Genomic DNA, 20,000 nt, shown 5'->3' on the forward strand with positions numbered 1-20,000 from the left:
TAGGTTGACTCACCATAACGCAGTATCAACGCCGGCGCCAATGGTAAAGTTGGAAGGAGACTTTCTTGGCCCACGCCACGGTGTAATTTCTTCTTCTTCTTCTTCTTCGAGTACTTTCCGGCAGACTGGACACCTTTCGGCGTATTGCTGCCTAACAGATTTATCTGCTCACAAGTTCTCTTCTCCTTCTTTTGAAAAGACATCCACTCGCCTCGCCTCGCTCCTCTGAATAGGTTAGCTAACGCTAGTTAGCCTTTAGCTAAGCTAGCTACTAGCCGACATGGCTATACCATGACAAGGCTCCGGCCATTTGTCCCGCTAGCGAGAGGCCTTTCGTCAACGTTCCTTGGTGACCGACCGACTGATAATGATGATAATGACCGACCTCTTTCTTCGTCTTGGCTGGCATAACTAAGCATAGTCAAAAGCTGCACGCGCGAAATAGTCAAACGCAGCTGACTCACGCGGCGCCGGCGTACTACTACACATGATGTAAGTAAAACCACTCCCTTCGTTGAAACCTGCCTGCTGCTGCAGAACCCCAGAAGCTGAGCTCCAATAGTGAGTATGTCTGCAGGACTGCAGACCCAGGAACAAGTCAGACACATTCTACAAACGTGTCTAATGTCACGTGAAATATATAAGCATATAAGCAAAACTAGATTTTAGGTCTGTGATGAAAAAGGGCCTCGCGGGAAGGGGGGCCTCGCAAAAAAAAAAAAAAAAAAAAATTTTTTTTTTTTTTTTTTTTTTTGCGAGGCCCCCCTTCCCCCGAGGCCCTGTGCGACCGCACTGCTCGCACACCCCCTGAGGCGGCCCTGGTCATGCATATCAAGTTTGGTCAATGTCAGACCTTGCAATACACTGTAAGGCACTGTAAGGCTACTGTCCTGCCTCACTTCCAGTGATGAAGCTAAGCTATGCTAACGGAGCGTCTATTCCCAAAGCTAAAATGCACGCACAGAGACAAAAAAGGTATGTATCTTCTTGTCTAACTCCAGGGAAGATGTTAAATAAGCTAATTTCCCAAAATGTTGGAGTTCCCCTTTAAGGAGGTTATGATGTTGTCTGGCCACTTCTCTTGCACACCAGTCGGCGTAGCCGGGTCCTGCCATATCCTGTATGGTTTTTGCCATTCCTCCTCCATTACGTAGGCCTCGGTTGGCCGGGTTAACCACAAACGTGTGGTTCCCTTTTGGTACAACGTTTTGTAACCATATGGAACAGACCCATAGGTGCTGTATATGCTTTGGGTTTCCTGGTTGAGTTCTTGGTTTTTCAAACTCCCATTCGGTACGAGTCCTGGGGTAATCAATTGCCCTTATAAATCCCAGGGTCAGTGCGATGGCGAGTGCTACCAGAGTCACTCTCATTATACATTTAACTGCCATAGTCTTGGCTTATTTTTTGGGTCGATTCGACAGGCTTGGTGATATCACTTCTATGTTTGGAGTCTCCTTGTCCCCGGATTCATTGTCAGAATCTGATTGCTCCCAGTCCTGGTCTATATCTATTGTCAAGCAGGTCATGCTCTCATTTCGAGCAGCCCTGTCTCCGGGCTTGTCACTTGGACGGGGCACCGCATATGCTCCTTTGTTTAGACAGGCCATGTGCTCATATAGTCCCTGCCCATAGGCGTTGGTTGTCTGACCATGACTGACAGGTTATTGTATGGTGGGTTTGGTGATGCCCAATATTCTGATATCAGGGTGATGGGTCCTAGTTTGTCATTTGGACTAGGCCCAGTGTGCATTGGTATGGGTTGCTCCCCGTACTCCGGGGCGATGGCCCCATTACCCAATTCCACTTCTATAGATCCGGTAATGGGTGTATTTATATGCAGGGAGATTTCCGCCCCAGTGTCAATAGCGTTCAGCAGGGGCCTCTCCTGGGGATCTATATTGAGGGTTAACAGACCCCCTGTCACCCGGCCTTCTTCCCAGGCTCGAGTGTCATGTGTCACGGCCCCAGGAGGTAAGGATACTATTGTTTCTCCTTCCGGGCTTTGGATTCCTCCCTTTTTGCCCTCATCTCTGCTTGCTGTTCTGGGGTTAGTGCCCCCCAATCGTCTGCAGAGAGGTATTTCATGTCGGAAGACTCCGTTTTCCCCACTCTTTCCTGGGTTGTTTTCGGGGGGTGCTCCTGGGAGCCCCCCCTTTTGTATTTTTTTGAGTATGTAGGTTTAGCTTTAGCCGGTGGCTGTTTCTGGGCTTTGGGAGGCCGAAGTTGAGCCTTCTCATCTCACAGGTTCTCCCCTTTCCTTTCCCCCTTGTTGTGTTTGTTGTGAGAAAGCTTTTTGACTTGGTCATACAGTATACATTTGGTATGTAACCGGTCTCGTGACCATGCTGCGCATTTGGCTGCCAGTAGGTTACCCCCTGGGACACCTATGAATAGCTTTTCAAGCAGTAAGCCTGATCCTTGCATAGGTGCTCCACGTATGACTGATTCTGCTGCAACAGTGAGAGACAGGCTCCCGTCTCGCACCTGTGGGATTAGTTTCTCCACCATGTTTTCCCCTGGAACTTGACCGGGGGTCCTTACTTCGATTTCCATCATTTGGGCCATTGAGGCCCTTTCGGGGATCTCCAGCCTTTTGAGATCTCTCAACTTGCGAACAAGCGTCTCTTGTGCTAGCATCTGCTGCGCCAGCTTCTCATGAGCTAGAATCTGCTGCGCCAGCTTCTTCTGAGCTACCTGTGTCAGCTTCTCCTGAGCTAGCATCTGCTGCACCAGCTTTTCCTGAGCTAGTGTCTGTTGCACTAGCATCTGCTCTGCTAACATCTTCTGTGCCAGCTTCTTATGAGTTAGCATCTTCTGCGCCAGCTTCTTCTGAGCTAGTGTCTGCTGTTAGCTCCGGCTAGCTAGGGCCAGTTCACTTCCAGTTAGCTCTGGCTTGGTAGCCGGCTGTTAGCTCTTGTCTGGCTAGGGCCAGTTCACTTCCTGTTCGCTGGCTTGTTAGCCTGTTGTGAGCTAGTTAGCTCTTGTCTGGCTAGGGCCAGTTCACTTCCTGTTAGCACTGGCTCGTTAGCCTGTTGTGAGCTAGTTAGCTCTGGCTTTTTAGCCTGTTGTGAGCTAGTTAGCTCTGGCTTGTTAGCCTGTTGTGAGCTAGTTAGCTCTGGCTTGTTAGCCGGCTGTTAGCACTGGCTCGTAGACTATGTAGCCTCCTGTAGTCTCGGGCTAGGTAGCCTCCTGTAGACTCGGGCTATGTAGCCTCCAGTTAGCACTGGCTCGTTAGCCGGCGCACCTGTAGACTCTGGCTAGGTAGCCTCCAGTTAGCACTGTTAGCTCTGGCTTGATAGCTGGCTGTTAGCACTGGCTCGTTAGCCGGCGCTCCTGTAGACTCGGGCTATGTAGCCTCCTGTAGTCTCGGGCTAGGTAGCCTCCTGTAGACTCGGGCTATGTAGCCTCCAGTTAGCACTGGCTTGGTAGCCGGCTGTTAGCTCATTAGCACTGGCTTGTTAGCCGGTGGTTATCATCCGTTAGCACTGGCTTGGTAGCCGGTGGTTATCATCCGTTAGCACTGGCTGGTTAGCCGGCTGTTAGCATTCGTTAGCACTGGCTTGGTAGCAGGTGGTTAGCATTCGTTAGCACTGGCTTGTTAGCCGGCTGTTAGCTCCTGCAGATCACAAAGTAGAGCTTTCTACTGAAGTGCGAGAGACGGATCCTTCCCCTGGGGAATATTCCCGAGTAGAGCTTTCCACTTAGGTTTTGACTTTAAGTAAACATTACGTTACCTTTTAGTCGCGAGTAAACGTTACTTTAATCACAAAATAGAGCTTTCTACTGACGTGTGATATTCCCGAGTAGAGCTTTCTACTCGAGTATGACTTTAAGCCTTTTATTTCAGGTTTCTAGTCGCAAGTAGAGCTTTCTACTTTAGGTTTTGACTTTATGTAAACATTACGTTACCTTTTAGTCGCGAGTAAACGTTACTTTAATCACAAAATAGAGCTTTCTACTGAAGTGTGATATTCCCGAGTAGAGCTTTCTACTAGAGTGTGATATTCCCGAGTAGAGCTTTCTACTAGAGTGTGATATTCCCGAGTAGAGCTTTCTACTAGAGTGTGATATTCCCGAGTAGAGCTTTCTACTAGAGTGTGATATTCCCGAGTAGAGCTTTCTACTAGAGTGTGATATTCCCGAGTAGAGCTTTCTACTAGAGTGTGATATTCCCGAGTAGAGCTTTCTACTAGAGTGTGATATTCCCGAGTAGAGCTTTCCACTAGAGTGTGATATTCCCGAGTAGAGCTTTCTACTAGAGTGTGATATTCCCGAGTAGAGCTTTCTACTTAGGTTGACTCAAATCTGTAATTAATTTGACTCCAGAGGCACCTGACAGCAGTCATTTAAGTTCATATTCTCTTGGCTGTTATTACCTATTCAATTAGTATAAAAGCCCACGCCAGGGATGCCATGTATTAAGCCCCACTATATCAGGTCAGTTTGATAAGCCCATCACTCAGTGGTCTGCTCATTGTTACGACCCTGGCTCAAAGGCACGCAACCTATGTGCAAACCAACACCAAAAACCCGTGCTCAAACTCAAAATGCTACTCTAACAAGGAATTACTGGTGTAAACTAAAGTACAAGGATTTGGAAGAACGTGACAGCTCTTCCTCTAACCACAGACAGACCTGCATGTGTGTCTGAAGGCCTGGTTTTAACCATGCCAGCAGGTAACCAATCAGCAGCAATTAGCTAATTAGTAGCCCTCAACTGCATGCCCAGTGATACAGCAGTGATCAGGCAGTGACACAGGAGTGATCAGGCTCATGGTACATAACACCTCCCCCACCAAACTGGTTGCCCAAGAGGCAACCACAACACATAAACCCATAAACAAAACAAAAAAACCGTGACCTATTAGTTGTCAGGGCCACTACCACAACAGCGATAACGGGCCAGCCCCTGTCGAACATGACCACCAACCGTGTTGTATGCTCCCCAGCGTGGAACATTTGCCAATGCTGTGTAAAACAAAAAACAACCCTGTCCCGACTCTCGGGCAATCTAGACCTCACAAAAGGTTCTGCCACTGCGGTACATGGCTGCAGTGGGGCAGGCGCCTCCTCCACTGAGGCGTAAGACTTAGGACCCCGTCGACCAACCAAGACCGTATCATATATAAGCTCCCTTTCAACAGGCCCCTCCACCGATACCGACCTGTCAAAAATAGACTGCAAACCAAAATCAATTTGAGAACTAATCTCACTGCGCTCAACAGGACAGAACACAGAAAAACAAAAACCATAGATCTCTGATACCACCACCACGCCCATATCCATCCCACCTGGCACTGGCAGTTCAGGATACCGCAAACCGTGAACATCCAGAGTATCATGTACCGCCTCAGATACAGCCCCACCGTCCCTGGAACATGGCAATACGTCAGTCACAAAAGCGTCTAGAACACCATCCAAAATGGCGTCACACAAAATAACATTGTCCTGATCAAAATGGCTGCCACTCAACAGACCAGGTCGCGAAGGCGGCTCCTGCTCCACAGGACACAGGTAACTAGGTTGACCATCACACCTAGTGCATGGCAGAGAATCAGTGTGGACACGTGGATCAATGTCAGAATCATCAACTGACATACTGGGACCATCCCTGCCCACAAGTGAAACATTAGGGACAATAGAGCTACTGCGGGAAGGCTGGCAGCCTAAGTCAGGCCTAGTAGCCCCTTCAACTAGAACGGTGTCACATGAATCAACAGCACCTCTCATAGCATCCTTCCCACACTCATCCTCCAATTCGTTCATGGCCTCAGCCACCATACAGGCTGTGAAGACCTTGAGACACTGCGCTGCCAGATCATCTCCTACCACATGCCTCTCCGGCACGCATGTCAACCCTGGTTCCACCACCGGGCCTAACACAAAGGCACAATCAAGAGAATCATTATGCAGAGGTACATCCACAGTGTGTTTTCCAAAATTCTCAACAGGTACACTTTTCAATTCAACAAAGAATGTGTCACCAAGTGTAATGTCCCAAGTCGAAGTATCAACAACATCACTTTTGTCCTTTGACATTGCCCGTGTCACAGCACACACAGGGAACACTCCTGGATGTTTCTGTGCCAGCTCAGTAGGGACCTCAGAAACCACAGGAATGGGAGTTACAACTGGAGTAGCCAACACTTTGTCACCAGCCAAATCATTCCCTAGAATGAAGGACACCCCTCTTATGGGAATGTGAGAACATACCCCCACAACAACATTGCCTGATACTAAGGGAGAATTGAGCGTGACCTCATGCAAACGTGCATCCACAAATCCACCCCCAAAGCCCCAAACAACGACACCGGAATGCAAAGAAGAGTTTTCTGAAAACGGCAAAACCCCCTCCAGAATGAGGGACTGAAAAGCACCGGTATCTCTCCAAATTGTTATAGCCTGTTTGGACTCTAGTGCATTAGTCAGGGAAACAAATCCATCCATCATAAATCTTGAGGAACCCTCGAGCTCTTTGTCCACACGTTTGATACTTCCCCCATCACCATCTAACGCTGGCAAAGGTGTTCTGCATATGGTTTCTACCAGAGCCACCGTTCTGACATTTTTCTGCTCAAGCACCGGGCACCCAGCAATGATATGACCAGGTTCTTTACAGTAGAAACAGATAATCCCTTCTGGGAATGCACCAGCAGAACCACCCCGCCTAGGAGGTGAAGTTAACTGACCAGCAGACACAGGTTTTGGGAAACGGCCCCCCTGAACAGGACGCCTATCCCTGGACTCAACACGGTAGTCCTCCAAAAAAACGGACTTGTGTGTCAACACAAACTCATCAGCGAAGACAGCGGCGTCGCCTATCTTCTATACCCTACGCTCGTTTAGATGAGTGGAAACGGTATCAGGAACACATCTTTTAAATTCCTCTAGGAGAATCAACTGTCTAAGCTGCTCTCTTGACTCTGCTTTCTGAGAAGTGCACCACCTGTCAAACAGGTTCTCCTTCTCTCTTCCAAATTCAACATAAGACTGACCTTCCGACCTGCGAACAAAACGCTGACGATAGGCCTCGGGGACCAACTCATAAGCCCTCAATATGGAAGCTTTAACAAGCTCATAGTCAGCGCTTTGTTCAAGGGACAGAGCAGTATAGGCTTATTGTGCCCTACAAACAAGAACACATTGCAGCAGCAGTGTCCAGGCTGTATCAGGCCACTTCAATGTGGTTGCCACCCGTTCAAAAAGGGGAAAATATCTTTTCACCTCTTTCTCAAAAAATGGAGGCACCATCCTAATATTCCTGCCTACATCAAAACCGGAACGTGACTCTGAATGCAGAGCACCCGCCTGCAAGGCAGCATGCTTATACTCAAGCTCCTTCTGCGCACGCTCGTGCTCCAGCAACATTTGTTTCTCCTTAAGCTCCCGCTCCTCTTGCCTCTCTTTAAGCTCACGCTCCTCTCTCCTCTCTCTCTCCTTAAGCTCACGCTCATGCTCACGCTCACGCTCCTCTCTCCTCTCCTTAAGCTCACGCTCCTTAAGCTCACGCTCCTCTCTCCTCTCTCTCTCTTAAGCTCACGCTCATGCGTCTAGAAGTTGTTCCTTGGAAAACCTCTCCAACATGTCATGAGACGGGTGATCAACAAAGTCCTTGATGGAAGCCATCTTTACTGCACCACGGCCAAAAGCACCCTAGCACACACACAATCTACCTAAAGAACCACCAAAGAGCCACTAAAGAAACACTTAAGAACCACGAAGCACCACTGAAGAACCACTAAAGAACCACTGAAGAACCACTGAAGAACCATAAAGAATGCTAATGCCAATACTAATAACCATAAAGGGACGCGGTGGAAATGTGTGCTCTACTGAGCGCACCTTTCTAATTTGCAAAAAATAAAATAAAAAACAACCACCCTGAAATAAATAGACGTGTCATACACGCAGGAGGTCAGGTGCTAACAGGTATGCTAACCAAACACTCAAAACAAACAAAATAAATACAACAAACAATTTCAAACAGGTGCGCCTTCTAACCTGATATGACTACTTACGCTTCTACATCTAAACTGCAGTCAAAACCGGCCCACCACATGTCTACCCTAAGAAACACTAAATCAGGCCCTACCACACTACCTGTGTTTTCTGGCCCCCTAATCTACCTACCCTTAAGCTAATGCCCTGTAGACCTAACCATCTTCAACCACACCTGCTACCAGCCAAAGATCATATTTGACCATCCACCCGTCCAGTACATGGTATGGTACCAGACAAGTAGATGGTGCTAATCACTTCCCTGACTGCCCCAGGAGTATGTGGTGCACAGGAAGCTAACCAACAACCAGAAAATAATGTCCCTATCTACATGTGGTGCCCACTAAACAATATATTTTAACAGCATAAGTAGTCACATCAAATTACAAACAAATAAGGCATACTCATCTGTTTGATGAAACGGCTCAAGCCCCCACGTTACACAATATGTAACGAACACCACCCAAACCATAGCACCATGACACACCATGCAACACAAAAGAAAAAAAAACACCAAACAATTTCTAGGGGTAAATATCCCGGACGAGCGCCCAACTGTTACGACCCTGGCTCAAAGGCACGCAACCTATGTGCAAACCAACACGAAAAACCTGTGCTCAAACTCAAAATGCTACTCTAACAAGGAATTACTGGTGTAAACTAAAGTACGAGGATTTGGAAGCACGTGACAGCTCTTCCTCTAACCACAGACAGACCTGCATGTGTGTCTGAAGGCCTGGTTTTAACCATGCCAGCAGGTAACCAATCAGCAGCAATTAGCTAATTAGTAGCCCTCACCTGCATGCCCAGTGATACAGCAGTGATCAGACAGTGACACAGGAGTGATCAGGCTCATGGTACATAACACTCATCTTGACATCAAGCAGCGTCCTGCGATGCCTTGACACTCAAAACCCCAGTGAATCTCAAAAAAGAGTTGTTATCAAGTGACCTGCTATATCGTATGCTTGTCTCGACCTCCCCCGGCACTGATGTAGGTCAGGTGGTAGGGGTTGTGAGATCTATATTTTATTCATAACAAGGAAGATTTATTTGACAAGTCTGTCCTTAGTAAATCTACCAATAGGTTTGTCATCAATCAAGTGATTATCCCTCCCTCATTCGTCAAACTGCGCCGGTGAGAGTTCATCATCGGAGCTCAAATGAGTGAGATAATCTTTTTCTAAATGCTTACTGTCTGGAATTATCCCGTTTTGCATTGAGTACAAATAGCTTACAGATTCTTATTTATGTCTTTTGCTATTTTCTAGAGAGAAGACTGACATCTGTACCCATCACACTTAAGATATATACATCATAAATGAAATGGATTCATGCAGCGCGTCTGCCATGTTCAAAGTCTCAATTTACCCTGCATGACGTTGAACGGATGCTAAAAAGTATAAATGATATTTATAGCTTACCAGTTTTTCTTTAGCAAAAGTAACACGAAGAAAAGGATTTTAGTTTCAAAAAGTTTTAATTAAAAAAATACAAGAGTTACAAAAGAAATGCACAATTATCATAGAAAGTCAGGAAGTTCCAAAAATCTCCAAAAATCTAAAGAGTATACTTCCTAGGGAGGTATACTCAAAAGTTGCCAGGCCATGCCCCTTACACCGCTCGACATTTCCTGGCTTAAAAAAACTGAAAATCTGCTGGCAAAATCTGAGCTCCGAGACTGGAGCCCTCACTTATATATCGGTCCGGCATCATATCAAGACCTCGTTACTATTGGTCTAAATACAGTGATGTCATTTCTTCCATCCAATCAACGTATAACACATAAACACACTCAGTAAAGATGAACTCCTCCCTTTCTAGTCGTTACTTGTACTGGAGAAGTAACAGATTACTTGTGGCTGTGGAAAGCCCCTATTATTCCATCTGCCTCTACGGGTCCCGGCTTTCTCTGCAGGCAGATATTCACCCACTGTCAAGGTCAAACGCTCTGTGACCACATTCCTGCATCCTGTGCTGCACAGGCCTCTTATCTGTTTCTAGCAGGCTAGCAGAGCCCCACAAGGCCATAGGCACATTCCTAAGTGCGTCCATCAGTATTGAATGAAGCAAATTGCCCTGTGTAATATACAATACATGGTCCTTCTAGCATGAATAGCCTATACGCTTATATATTTATTTATACAGGTTATATAAGAATACAAAAAGACATCCGTCATATCAGAGGCCTACTCGTCCTAATATCAAGCTTATAATACATAGTTATATTTAATCCTTTATAATGCTTAATATATTACATCATACAAGGGACACAAGTCAGAGAGAGAGAACAGGATGTCAAAATACAAAAAGGGTAATTTCGTGGCACTTCAACAGTGCCCTAATCTGAAGTGAAGCCTAGTCATCATTAACAGATGTCTAAGTTTGTTTATTTGTGGACTTTTATGAATACAAACAAAGCAATTACCAGACTTGTCTTTTCATGTTTAACAAAAATGATTCGTTAAGACATTCATAAAACATCTATAAATCATTTGCAGATGCTATTGTGTGCCCTAATCTGAAGTGAAGCCTATTCATCATTAACAAATGTCTAGTAATAGTAGTAGTAGTAGTAGTAGTAGTAGTAGTAGTAGTAGTAGTAGTAGTAGTAGTAGTAGTAGTAGTAGTAGTAGTAGTGGTACCGTAATAGTAGTAAAAGTAGTAGTAGTGGTAGTAGTAGTAGTAGTAGTAGTAGTAGTAGTAGTAGTAGTAGTAGTAGTAGTAGTAGTAGTAGTAGTAGTAGTAGTAGTAGTAATCAGGGGGTGTGCGAGCAGTGCGGTGGCACAGGGCCTCGCGGGATTTTTTTTTTTTTTTTTTCGGGGCCCCCCTTCCCGCGAGGCCATTTTTCATCACAGACCTAAAATATAGTTTTGCTTATATGCTTATATATTTCGCATTATACACGTTTGTAGAATGTGTCTGACTTGTTCCTGGCTCTGCGGCTCTGCAGATACACTATTGGAGCTCTGGGGCTCTGCAGCAGACATACTATTGGTTTCAACGAAGGGAGGGGTTACATGTGTACAGTCGGCCGGCGTGCGTCAGCTGCGTCTGACTATTTCGCGCGTGCAGCATTGGAGGTTATGCCAGCCAAGACGAAAAGGACGGTCGTTCGGCAGATGGACTGAAGATGAAAGTTGTTGCATGTTAGAAAGTTCAGTCAGGCTAGCCATGTCGGCTTAGCTAAAGGCAGGGACAGCTAGTTAGCTTTAGCTACGTTATAATATCGAGTGCTAACGTGTGGTTCAGTCGGGATAGCCATGTCGGCTAGTAGCTTAGCTAAAGGCTAACTAGCGTTAGCTAACCTAGAGAGAGCGTGTGCAGCATTGGAGGTTATGCCAAGATGAAGAGGATGGTCGTTTGGCAGATGAACTTCGTCAACTCCACGCGGTTGTCTCCTTCCTCTTGGACGTTTGGTGAGTTTTTAATGCACTCTATTCTATTCCCGCCGTGGAGATATCTCTCTCTCTCTCTCGGGCCGGCTAGCTATCGTGGCTAACGTTATGTTGGCTAACGTTATGTGGAGCCAGCGGGCCGGCTAGTTATCATAGCTGACGTTCTGTTGGACCAGCGGGCTGGCTAGCTATCGTAGCTAACCTTATGTTGAGCTAGCGGGCCGGCTAGCTATCGTAGCTAATGTTATGTTGAGCTAGCGGGCCGGCTAACTATCGTAGCCAACGTTATGTTGAGCTAGCGGGCCGGCTAGCTGTCGTAGACGTTATGTTGAGCCCAGTGGAGGCTGCTGACCAAATTTTTAGGTGAAGCACAAAATTATATTATATTATATATTAAATTATATTTTTAAAACATCCCCCACTGTGTGTCAGTGGTCAGTGGACACAGATGAAAACATATTAACATTAGGTGACAGCGCACCTGACCAGATGAAATCATATTAGGCGACAGCGCACCTGACCAGATGAAATCATATTAGGTGACAGCCCACCTGACCAGATCAAAACATATTAAGTGACAGCGCACCTGATCAGATCAAAACATTTTAGGTGACAGCGCACCTGATCAGATCAAAACATTTTAGGATACAGCACACCTGACCAGATCAAAACATATTAGGTGAAGGTGACAAGGAAGCCACAGACTCATACCCCCCGACACTCAACTAACCGCCTCGGACAGTCCTTCATACCAGTGGCCATCAGGCTCCACAACAGTGGGCAGCAACTGCTGCCAGACATCGACCTGGGACTTATAGGAACCCAAGGAGGACAACTTACACTACCTTAGGCATACTGCACCTTATGTGGATACTGTGATACTGTGAATAATGAATAATGTATATTTCAGTTAGTTAGATAGTAAATTATATTGACCTATTTGTTTACACTGCTTGTGTTGTTTTCACTACCTGTACCCCCCCCCCCTTCCCCCATGCTGCTATGATGCCTGAATTTCCCCAAGGGGATCAATAAAAGAATATCGTATCTTATCTTAAAAGGAAAGATGAAATTCCCTACCTGGGTTCCATCCTATAGAGGCAAATCATTCCTGTGACAAAATGGGATCCAATGTAATAAAACTAAGTCAACCAACAAACTAGATTCCTGTACCGGATCTCCTCTCTGGTAAACAAGAATACCTTGAAGACTCTAACAGGAGCACTCATTCAAGGGTACTACGACTATGCTTGCACCTCATGGTACCAAAGCACCTCAAAGGCACTAAAAACAACATTACAAACATCACAAAACAAACTGGACAGACTACTGCTTGACCTTACTCCTAAAAACCCACCTCACCCCTGCCCACTTTGACAACCTAGGATGGCTTAGAGTAGACGACAGAGTACAGCAACTTGCAATGGGGCTGGTCTACAAGATACACAACACCACTAAGATACCCATGTGCATGTCGGAATACTTCCCAAAGGTCAGTGAATACCACGACCACAACACCAGAGGGAGTTCCACAAATCATGTTCAACCCAGATAAAATAATTTAAAAAGTAAAAAAAAAAAAAAAAAAAAAAAAAAAATTTAATGAAAAAAAATAGTCATAACTTAGAAATGAGATTGCATAGGTCTATGAATCGATATCGCGATTCTGTTTTGATTAATTTCCCAGCCCTACAGTGTGTACAGTAAGTTAGCTTGGTGATTATCATTGTGATGTAGGCTAAGCTGGCTAGCTACTGTTAGCATACAAGCTTTTACAAACACTAGCCTACTTACTTTTTCATCCACAACGTTTTTTCTGATCCAGATGCATAAGTCCACTTCTTCATGTTGCTCAGTTGCTGGATTATACTTCGGTCCTAATGTTGACGCAAAGTTTAATTTAGCCTGACTTTACTTGTTATAGCTGTACAGCTTACTTCTACTAAACAACAACTAAACTACTTCCTTGCTCTTTCAAACAGTCAAAATGGGTCCATCTGCAGGGTCGGAGGTTAGGTTTAGCTCTGGCCAATCTCAAGTTTCTCAAGTTTCTTTATTAGTTGTCATACAGAAGTACAGAATACTTTTATACAAAATGCTTATTTCTGTTACATTTTGTATAAAAGTATTCTGTACTTCTGTATGACAACTAATAAAGAAACTTGAGAAACTTGAGATTGGCCAGAGCTAAACCTAACCTGCAGATGGACCCGTTTTGACTTTGCAATGCAGCAATCTCTGATTGGATTTGCAAGGCTGCCAATCATATTCAACCTCCATGTATTGGATGGCAAGGGCTGTCAATCATTCAATCCTCCATTCAATGGCAAGAGTTTAACTGCACAGACCGTGCTTAGACGAAGTTAATAGCCTATTTCGATTGGCTGTTATTTATTATTTATATAACATTGGGTCACACCTGTGAAGTTTTTCTTCACGAATAATTACTGCAGTCATTACTGCAGTGCAGGCCTGCTCAGAGCTGTACATTTTGGCAATTTTTTTAAAAAGAAAAAATTCACTGGCATTTTTTTACAGAGGAAAACTTTTCTAATAAAAAAATATAAAATAATAATAATTAAAAAAATATTTTTTGTATATATATATAAACAAAATAAATGTATATATATATATATATGTAAATTAATAATAATTATGAATTATGAGTGAATTTGTGTTTCACGTGTTGTCATAGAGAAACCTCCACTGGTTGAGCCAAGCGGGCCGGCTAGCTATCGTAGCTAACGTTATATTGAGCCAAGCGGGCTGGCTAGCTGTCGTAGCTAACGTTATATTGAGCCAAGCGGGCCGGCTAGCTGTCGTAGCTAACGTTATATTGAGCCAAGCGGGCCAGCTAGCTGTCGTAGCTAACGTTCTGTCGAGCTAGCGTCAGTACTTGGCCACTCTATTTGCAGTTAGCCTCTTTAGCTGATGTCGGCCGTTGGCTCCTTGCTACTTTGTTTTCTCTGGTATAGACCCTCTTCTCTTTGGATTTAAGTGTTGATCTTTGTCCTTTTGGATCTATGTATATTCATGTTGCCTTTGTGAAGTTATCTTTTCCTTCTGTTTTGTTCTTCCATTAAAAGTTGAATATCCTTTAGGGGCTCATCTTAGCTGTCTTGCTTATCTCTCTCTCTCTCTCTCTCTCTCTCTCTCTCTCTGTCTGGACCACATACCCATCTCTCTCTTTCTCTCTCTCTCTCTCTCTCTCTCTCTCTCTCTCTCTCTCTCTCTCTCTGTCTGGACCACATACCCATCTCTCTCTTTCTCTCTCTCTCTCTCTCTCTCTCTCTCTCTCTCTCTCTCTCTCTCTCTCTCTCTCTCTCTCTCTCTCTCTCTCTTTCTCTTTCTCTTTCTCTCTCTCTCTCTCTCTCTCTCTCTCTCTCTCTCTCTCTCTCTCTCTCTCTCTCTCTCTCTCTCTCTCTCTCTCTCTCTCTCTCTCTCTCTCTCTCTCTGTCTGGACCACAGACTCATCTCTCTCTCTCTGGACCACAGACTCTCTCTGTCTGGATCATCACAGACTCTCTCTCTCTCTGAGCATTGCATTGCTTATAGTTGTCAATTGTGTCGGTCAGTTCATTGCAACTTTTCCTTCAGTTACATTTAGTTTTATCCTGCACCTGGCCTAAAACAGGTTGGATGTGCACACAGCTGCTCTACTGTGTTTGTAGCAGAGCAACCATACCTGAAGCCTTGTAAACAAAGACATCAACACTAGAGTGTGTACTTCTATCTACACAGTACAGCCAAAGCATTCCCATTGCTAGGCAAAAACTCCACCTGTTTTCTACACTGCTTCTTCCCTTGCTGGATTTTTTGCATTACTGCCACTTGTACATGTGTGTTGTGGAGAAATTTGTACAGTGTTACAAAGCGATAACACTGTATATTGACTGTAGAACGGGAGATCTCTCTCTCTCTCTCTCTCTCTCTTGCTATATGTTGACTGTATCATGCCCAGCCTCGGGCAGCGCTATTATTTAAGAATATGTTGACTGTATGAATTTTTTTTTAAATAACATTTAGGGGGGGGGGGGGGGGGGCACAGGGCCTCGCATTTCTCCCAGGCGGCCCTGGTAGTAATAGTAGTAGTAGTAGTAGTAGTAGTAGTAGTAGTAGTAGTAGTAGTAGTAGTAGTAGTAGTAGTAGTAGTAGTGGTAATAGTAGTAGTAGTAGTAGTAGTAGTAGTAATAGTAGTAGTAGTAGTAGTAGTAGTAGTAGTAGTAGTAGTAGTAGTAGTAGTAGTAGTAGTAGTAGTAGTAGTAGTGGTAATACTAGTAAAAGTAGTAGTAGTGGCAGTAGTAGTAGTAGTAGTAGTAGTAGTAGTAGTAGTAGTAGTAGTAGTAGTAGTAGTAGTAGTAGTAGTAGTAGTAATAGTAGTAGTAGTAGTAGCAGTTGAGGTCTGGCACCCTGCCATTGGCGGTGGAAGTGGGTAGATTCCAGGGTAAACCTGAGGAGGAGCGGTTGTGTGTTCTGTGTGATCTGGGAGTGGTGGAGGATGAATATCATTTTGTTTTTTATTGCCCTTTGTACACCACTTTGAGGAGGGCTTTATTTGAGAAAATTCAAATTGTAAACCCAGATTTGTTTTGGCAGTCTGAGAGTTGTATGTTGAGTTGTTTTTTTGTGGAGGACATCTTCGGTTTTGCAGGATTTTTGGAGAAGGCATGGCACCTGAGACAAAACACACTGTATCCTATATAATTGTATTTGAATTCACCTTGTTTTTCTGTTTATTTACATTGAGTACAGCTTGTGTTATATTACGTTTTATTGTATTTTCTTGTATTTTTTTATGGCCATCTTGGTCTATGTCATTTGTTAAGTAATTGGTAAAGTATATTATTATATACTTATTGTTATGTGTCTTGTAAGCCCATATGGGCTGGGCATACATCTGTATGTAAGACACGAAAATAAAAAATATCAAATCAAATCAAACCAGTAGTAGTAGTAGTAGTAGTAGTAGTAGTAGTAGTAGTAGTAGTAGTAGTAGTAGTAGTAGTAGTAGTAGTAGTAATAATATAATATAATAATAATAATGCAGGACCTGTTCAGAGGTCTTTAATTGGCATGCAATTATCCTCAATGTTTAGCGGTTAGCACACACGGTTAGCACACACACACACACCGGAACACACACGCATGCATTGTCTCTTGTAGGATCGTCGATGCGATCCGTCTCTGCGATTAACCCATCCCATCGTCCTTCCCCCCAAGGGCAGCCGGGAGCAGACAGGCGTCGGCGAGGGCCGCGCCAGGGGACCAATCCAAGTGCTCCTGCCCATCTTCGTCAAGGACGCCACAGCGTTAGCGATCTGTTGTTGTGCATGTTTTTCCATTGGGTTTATCTTATCGGGGGGAAACCCTTGCGAGCACGGGGAGAACATGCAAATTCCACACAGAAAGGCCTGGGAGATACCCCACCTGGGTACCTGGCATCATGGAAACCTGGTCCCCAAGCGGGAATCGAACCCTGGACCTTCTTGCTGTGAGGCGACAGTGTTAACCACTACACCACCGTGCCGCTATAGTAGTAGTAGTAGTAGTAGTAATAGTAATAGTAGTAGCAGGCTAACAAACCTGTTTGAACCATGCTACCTCTCTCCCCGATCCCTCCACTCTCTCCCTGAGCCCATGACCCAGACAGACAGAACAGCAGCACCAGCAGAGACACAGCACCCTTCATCCTGTTAATGCAAACCAGGAGCCTCACTCACCCTCCTTATATACCTGATTTGGACACGTCAGTCCAGTGGAAACAGTGGAGAGTGATGTAAGGCCAAGGCCACATGTGGCACCTGATAAGTGAAGCTGTTTAGCTGTAATCAGCTATTGCTTTGAAATGCTTTAAAGGGGCACTTCACCAAAAGCTGATGCTGATTTATTTTGCTTATAATCTCATACTCATCCAAAAAACTGTTTTACACACATTCATTTAGTTTGACAGTTATTGATAATAAATGAGGTTGAATATGGCCACAAGTGATGTCATTGTGGACATGGAATCCTTGTGTTGTGTGTCACTCACAAGTTACAGCAATGGATTTCCTTTCTCCCAGTCTCTCTCTCCTTCCCAACCAGACACTAGAGTAAATAAACACATACAGTACATATTAAGAGCAGTACAGTAAATAAACACATACAGTACATATTAAGAGCAGTACAGTAAATAAACACATACAGTACATATTAAGGTACTGAACAATACAGTAAATAAACACATATAGTATCCCCAAATGTATCCCCTTGCCCCACTTTGCCTTTTATGTCTCTGTCTGTGTTTGTGTATTGTATGTTTGTTTTTGTTTTGCTGCCATTTTGGCCAGGTCGTGCTCGAAAAAGAGATCATTGATCTCAAGTGACTACCTGGTCAAATAAAGGTAAAATAAAAAAGAAGGTACTGAACAATACAGTAAATAAACACATACAGTACATATTAAGGTACTGAGCATTACAGTAAATAAACACATACAGTACATATTAAGGTACTGAGCAATACAGTAAATAAACATCTATATTACACATTAAGGTACTGAGCAATACAGTAAATAAACACATATATTACACATTACGGTACTGAGCAATACAGTAAATATATTACACATTACAGTACTGAGCAATGCAGTAAATAAACACATATATTACACATTACAGTACTGAGCAATACAGTAAATAAAGATCTATAGTAGCATTGCAGTACTGACTGGGCAATACAGTAAATAAAGACCTATAGTAGCATTGCAGTACTGACTGGGCAATACAGTAAATAAAGACCTATAGTAGCATTGCAGTACTGACTGGGCAATACAGTAAATAAAGACCTATAGTAGCATTGCAGTACTGACTGGGCAATACAGTAAATAAAGATATATAGTAGCATTGCAGTACTGACTGGGCAATACAGTAAATAATCATCTTTCTAGTAAACATTGTGGTTTCTTCTCTTACTGTACATTCGTTTTTTTCCCTACAAAAAACAGAAACAAGAACAAAAACAGATACATACATACATGATTGATTGAAAACTTTATTAACAGATTACAGAATGAGTAAAGTACAGTACAGCTCAATACATCCCCCCATTTTCAATTCATCATAACATATATGACATACACGACATACAGATAGACAGTACTGCTACATCTATACATTTATGACATACCAGATTTGCAAATACAGTACTGTTTGTGATACAAAAAGAGTCCAGAAAAGATTAGATCACACAAACACACTTTATATTTATTGATAAAGGATTTGCACTACAACTCGTACACCTACTGTAAATTGTACCTAAATTGCACCTCATCCCATTTCTGCCTTGCACTATATAGTATTGTATATTAGTACACTGCATAGTATATTGTATTATATGGTAACTCAGTTACGTCTATTCTGCATCGAACATTGTACATAATGTCTATACTGAACACTGTGACCTCATTTTTTTACTTCTAATTTACATGCTATACTATGTTATTTTATTTCATACTTATCTTGTCTTGCACAGTCTCTGGAGCGTAACATTTTAGCATTTTGTATAAAAGTATTCTGTACTTCTGTATGACAACTATTAAATAAACTTGAAACTTGAAAAGAGAGTATATACATTTGACGTAGAAACTGTACATTGGAGAAGGTTGGGTAGGTGGGCTGGGGTTGACCACCTTTGTTTTTTCAGTATCAGTAGAACGTTAGGTTATGGCTATAACCAAGTTCTGTTAGTTAGGGGTGACGCTTGGCATCACTACTGCACTCCCTCGCGTACGTGCACGCGTACTGAATAAAATTCCACAAATATACCTTTAATACCAGTATTAGTCTGACCACACCCCTCATCAACTTACCTTCATAAGCAGGTGTGTGGTCACCTGCTCTCCTCCTACCCAAGCTTTCACCACAAGGTGAGGTCAAGGGCTGCAGCGGCCGTCTGATGCCAAGCGTCACCCCTAACTAACAGAACTTGGTTATAGCCATAACCTAACGTTCTGTTCCGTTAGGGGCTCTGCTTGGCATCACTACTGCACAAAGGGAGGCCAAGCGGAGCCGCTGGCTGACAAATACACCCTGCTGACAGCCCCCCACAACCATGAGAACAGGGAGGGCCGAGCCCCCCCGACCCCCCCTAATGGAGGGCATCCCCCCTATTAGGGGCTTCACGGGAGGGCGACGGACCCGACCATGCGAAGAGGCACTCAAGCAACCCAACGCACAGGGTGAGCAGACCGTGGCTTGACCCCACGACTACACCCACGCACAACCCGCATGCCACCCGGGAACGAAGGTAGGAAACAACCTTGTCACTGCCCCCAGAATCACGGGATCAAGGGCAAACCCAACCCCGTGGCAAGGCTGTAGCAGCGGAGCGCGAAGGAAGACCCAGACCCACCAAAAGGACTGGACTCCCTGGAATGGGGGCCCGGAGAAGTCCATGATGCCAGCATCAAGACCCCACCAGGTGGGCACCTAGTGACCCCGCCCCCCACATCGCCAGCGTATTCGGACAAAGGCCCCTCAGCCGAGCGGGCCCTGTCCTCCCCAACAGCACACCGCCTGGAACACAGGCCCTGCAACAGGCAGACAGCATGGTCATAACACAAG

Source organism: Notolepis coatsorum, assembly GCF_963971535.1.
Source record: "Notolepis coatsorum genome assembly, chromosome: 20".
Classification (NCBI taxonomy): Eukaryota; Metazoa; Chordata; class Actinopteri; order Aulopiformes; family Paralepididae; genus Notolepis; species Notolepis coatsorum.